Here is a 6,000-nt window from a genome sequence, read left to right on the forward strand (position 1 = left end):
AAACCATAAGGAACAGCAAAGAAAAATTTTCCTCTCTCTGCCAGCGAAAATGTGATTAAATGACTTTTGGTATATACCTCTCGGCAGAAGTATTTGATTAATGTGGTTGATATCATGAATGATAACTGTGTGAATGGATGTTCTGAGACTGAATAACATGTAAACAGTATAATCTGCCAATAGAAACATTCTTTGTAATTGAGATTATTTTCACATGGAAACTGCGTTGGTGGTTTATGTGGGATCAAAGCTAGTTTAGCAAGGGCTTCGGGAGAGATTTTAGTTTTTTTTCTTGCTATTTAAAAGCAATCCCTTTCAATTGGGGGGGGGGTTCAAACATAATCCTCCATTTACTGATGCTAAGTCAACAAACTTTGGTTAGTCTTGAAAAATGAGCAGAACCATATCTAGAAAAGACTAGGAGCAAAATCCCAGGATTACAGGGTAGATTGGAAGCTGGGGCAGTGAAGCTGGGGGGGGGGGAAGATGGTGGGAAGAAGAAGAAGGAGGAGGAGGAGGAGGAGGAGGAGGAGGAGGAGAAGACAATTGGCAAATTACTTCTAGAAGCCATTACTTCTGCTTAGAAAACTAGTGAACATGTCCATAATGTTATCAGAAGACAATTTGAAGGATAGGATTTTTTAAAATCTTTTTTTTAATTTTTAATCAAGAAACCCCCCCTCCCCCCATCAATGGTGTCCCTCTTTACCAATGTTAAAATCTGGTCACCTTATTCTAGAGAAGTATCTTAGGTGCTATGTCAATTATCAGCAAAATAATTGGGCTGACCTCTTGCCCCATGCAGAGGTGGCATACAACAATTCAGTACAATTCAGTACTGGAATGACCCCTTTTAAAGTAGTGTTTGGCCATTCTTGAAATGCCTCAAGAGAAGCCACAGAATTTGTTCTTGTCCGAGTGGAGTGACCAGCTTCAATGTTTCTGGCTTGTGACCTGCAAGGCCTTAGCTGCGGCTCACCAAGTACACCAACGTTTGATATGTACATGTTTGTGCCTTTTTGGCTCAGATCTTGCTTTCCTTTTGCTGCTTTCTTTTCATAACCAGTAAAAGTATCTTTATCTCTACAAAAATTGAGTTGGGAGTTTTCTTTCTTGGTTATTGAAGAAGGCACACCTGGCAGTCAGTTTGATCTAACTTGATTAAGGCATCAGACTAGAGACCAAATCCTGCTACCCATGAAAGCCAGCTGGGTGACTTTAGGCCAGCCACTCTATCTCTCAGTTTGTTGTTGTTGGGAAAATAGAAGGAAGTAGTAGTATCAGGTTTCTTCACTGCTTAAAGTTGCTTATAAAAATAATAAAGGTAGAAAATAAATAAATAAAAATAAATAAAATTGTTCATGGATATATAATACTCTTCATTTGTAATTACATTTGAGACATGCCTAAACACAAAGTGGGAGGGGAGATAGGTAAGTTTCACCTTGTTCTGACAATCTGCTTTGCTGGAAACTGAGTACAACAAGGCTTGACCTGCCCTTAGACATTTTCTGTGACGCCAAAAGGCAATACACCTTTTCCATTCCTCCACCTCATATGTAGAAATTTGAGACTGTAATAATTATTAATAAAAACTCATAAGTATGATATACATATTGTGCAAATGTAAAAGAAAGAAAATAACATGATCTTGGTTTTTATCCTCCGATTGCTGTTTGGTGAACCACAAAACCGAATTCAAAGAATCTTTGAATCTCAGTTATTGTTGCAGAGTGTTCTCTACATTGGAGGGAGGAGGTCTTTTTATTTCTTTTTATCTATAACCTGAAAATATTTGTTGATGCCCCTAACCTCTGGAGGAAGAAATGGAGGTCTGAAGATAGCTCTTCAAAAAAAGGGACAAAACTACCACAGTGAAATGAAGAGCCAACAATTAGACTGGTTCTTTAATAATTTGAAGCAAAGAGAGGACTTGGATCACCCATAAGCTACAGAAAGTTCCTCTTCCTATTCTTTCTTTCCATCCCTTTTTAGTTTGTTTTAGATTTTACAATTGTAATTATAACTGTAATAAAATTACTATTAAAATATTTGTTGATAACAGTAATGTTAGATGAACAATAGTTTCATTGCCTAGACTTGGATTCCATAGCACAGGAGCACTTGAGAACACCAGTCTTCCATAATGGAGAGCAAGCACAATTTCCTTGATTGATCCTACTCAGAATGTTTTCGGGAGCTTACTGGAAAAGGTGAACTGGCAGCTGGTGGAGCCAATTGGCAAATCCAAATCAGCAAGTATCAAAAGCTGCCATGTTTGCTCAGCATGTAAGATGGACAAAAAAAAAAAATCAAAATGCAATCATGAATGGCAATTTGCAAACTGCAACTTCTGTGCCAACCTTATGCAAATGTCCAAGACAGCTGCCAATTGAGAGGGTTTTATTTTTAACTGTGTGGCAGCTTTCACAACATATTTTCCAGCCCTCCCATACAGATACCTTCCATAAACCCCAATGCTACAAGCAAAGCGAACCTGTTTGGTCCAAGTAAGAGATTATGAAGAAAATTAAAACACTCTCCTCTTCTTTACTGACCAGAGAGACATAGCAATTCTTTGATTTTAATTCACCTTTTAACACAGAGTTAAAAAGATATTGAGACTTTTGGAAAAAGTTCAGAGAAGAGCAATTAAGATAATCAAAGACCTGAACATATGAAGAACATTTGCAGGATCTGGTTTTGACTAGTGACTAGTCTAAAGAAAAGAAGAATTAGGGGTGACATGATACCAGTATTCCAGTATTTGAGGGGCTGCCAGAAAGAAGAGTGGGTCAAATTATACTCCAAATCACCAGACGTCAGGACAAAAAACAATGGTTGGAAACTAATCAAAGAGAGAAACAACCTGGAATTAAGGAGAAACTTCCTGAAAGTGAGAACAATAAACCAGTGGAACAATTTGCCTGCAGAAACCATGGGTGCTCCATTACTGGATGTTTTTAAGAAGAGTCTAGACAGTCACTTACCTAAAATGGTATAGGTTCTCCTGCTTGATCAGGGGCTAGACTTGAAAACCTCAAAGATCCCTTCGAGCTCATTCTATTCTATTGTAAACCAATCCTGTTAGTCATGGGAAAACATTGTTATTCATTTAGTAGTAATTAAATTGGTTTAATTTACTTATTTATCTATGCATGTATTTATCAGTCATACTTATAGTAACATTTATTCTTGAAGGTTCTGTTAGATATTTTTATAGATTTCATGAAGATTTCACAATCCCTCCTAAGTATTATTTCTATACATCTATCTTAAAAGGTGTGGGATGCGGTGGCTCAGTGGCTAAGTCGCTGAGCTTGTTGATCAGAAGGGTCAGCAATTCGGTGGTTTGAACCTGTACTGCTGTGTAATGGAGTGAGCTTCTGTTACTTGTCCCAGCTTCTGCCAATCTAGCAGTTTGAAAGTATGTAAAGATGCAAGTAGAAAAATAGGGGCAACATTTGGTAGGAAGGTAAAAGTGTTCTGTGAGCCTTCAGCGTTTAGTCATGCTGGCCACATGACCATGGAGACGTCTTCAGACAGCATTGGCTCTTTGGCTTTGAAACGGAGATGAGCACCACCCCCTAGAGTCGGGAACGACTAGCACATATGTGCAAGGGGAATCTTTACCTTAGCTTAAAAGGTGGGTTTTTGATTGTGCAGTACATAGATTTGAAACTGTTTTGCTAAGTTTCATAAATCCTATTCAAGGGCAGGTCAAAGTACTTGGGAGGAAACAAACACAAAAGCAAAGTTCCTGCATTACACAACAGTCTGATCATTCAATAGACAGAGTTGCTTTGAAGTATACTGGAACTATTTCAGTTTACAAAATTCCTTATAGTTTTTTTTTTAAACTGCTTACTAAAAGAAATGGATTGGACTGGAGCAATTTTGACAGTACTATTATTTATTCTTGCAATTATGTACCTTTTGAAAAAGGGCATTTTCAGGAGTAACAGCTGCCCCAATCTCCCCTTAGGACACAGGACTATACCTATTTTGGGGGATCTACATATGATGGATCTGAAGAAACCTTTCAAAACGATGATAGAAGTAACGCCTGGTGATTAACAAACATGAATATTCTTTGCAACAACTTGTTGGGATGGGATAAAAACTTGGTAGCTTGTTCAGGTAAATCTGGAGTGGGCTAAGGGTCACATAGAATAGACTTTGTAATACTTGCATTTTGTATTTTGTAATAGGGTAGAACTGGTTTACAAAAATGTGTTTTGTTAGATAATAGCTTCAGCTATAATGGTTTCCACCAAGGTTCTCTGTTCCAGTGGGAACAGAAGTTTAATCTCATTGGTCGAAGGGACTGACAGCTCCATATAAAAGGACTGCTGTCAGACCCAACCTTCGCTGGATTGTACATAGTTGCTACTGAGTTAATAAAGAGCTGTTGTTACCTTTAGCCTGTGTGTGCTTTTCCATTACCCAATCTAACACTGGCGACAAAGGTGGGATTGGAAGGCAACTAGGTGAACCAAAAAGAGCATAGCAATCCAGCAAGTAAATCCAGCCCGGAGCTCAGCGCGGCCTCAAGCAGCCATTTTTGAGTGGCAAACTCAAAACACCCTCAGAACACAAAATGGCCATGCATGCCCCACCGACTCCGTATGACCCAGTCACCGAGCACTGGGACTCCTATATGCTGAGGTTCGACTGCTTCCTCAAAGCCAACCACCTCATGGGTCTTTCTGAAGGCCGCAAGAAGAACATGTTCCTTGGTTACTATGGACAGGAAGTGTTTGAAACTGCCAAAGACCTGTCAGAACCAACGCCGCTACAATTAGTTGCTTGGTCCATGCTCCAGCAGACGCTGAGGACTCACTACTCTCCCATGCCGTCTAAGCACGTTTGCCAGCACGAATTTAATATTTACAACCAGAAAGAAGGCGAATCAATCAATGTGTACGTTGTGGCACTATGAAAGGCCGCAGCGTACTGCAAGTTCTGAGACCTTGACGAGCTTATTCTTGACTGCATCATATGCGGTGTGCGGGACATTAATTTACAGAGAAGGTTACTCGCCAAATCTAGCATCACTCTACAAATTGCCTTGGACGAAGCCAGGGCATCAGAATCGGCCGTCAAGTCAACAGAAACTCTGGAGCACCAAAGCACTCCACAACACACATGAAAGAACACACACGAGGCTGCAGAGGTTGAGAGCTCAGAAGGCGAAGAAGATGACAGCTTCCGCATGCACAGTATCCTCACCAAGCCGGTGCGCAAATTCAAACAGTGTTTCCCGCCTTGTGCTAGCTGCGGAGGAGACCATGCCCAATCGGCTTGCCATTTCTGCTATGCTATCTGCCAGCGCTACGAGTGAAAGAGGCACATTGTCAAAGTTTGCAGAAGCGAGCACCCCACAACGACCTGGCAGCCAAGAAGCCGATTCAACCACCAGCAGAGGCCCAACCAAGGGGCATGGAAGAAGCCACCATGGCGCTCAGAAGGCAACACTGGAATCACCTACCACACCTCAATCAGCCAAGTCCACACTAGGCGGCCAAAAAAGCTGAAGGTCACAGTCCTCATCAAGGGCTCTCCGTGCAAGATGGTGATGAACACGGGGTCATCACTGACCATCATGCCATGGTCCACGCTCAAGTGGGCTATCCCTAGCCTGAAGAAACAGCACCTATGCGCCCCTGACATCCGTCTTAGTGATCACCAGGGGAACCGAGTCCCCATTGTGGGCCAGGGCACCTTCCAGGTACAATTCAAGAAGTACAGTGGCCAGCTCCCAGTGACGGTGGTTAGCGGCGACCTGCAGAGCCTCCTAGGGCTTGACTGGTTCGAAGCCCTGGGCCTAGAAGTGACTGGTATCAATGCCTTGAAAGATGAGAACACTGAAGCGATTTTTAAGGCGTTCGAGGACGTCTTTGGCATCGGTCTGGGTAAGTATGTGGGGACTCCAATCTCTTTTAATTTGGACCCCAACATAGCCCCCATAAGGCTAAAACCCTGGAGAGTATCTTTCAC

Source organism: Thamnophis elegans, chromosome 3 (assembly GCF_009769535.1).
Source record: "Thamnophis elegans isolate rThaEle1 chromosome 3, rThaEle1.pri, whole genome shotgun sequence".
Classification (NCBI taxonomy): Eukaryota; Metazoa; Chordata; class Lepidosauria; order Squamata; family Colubridae; genus Thamnophis; species Thamnophis elegans.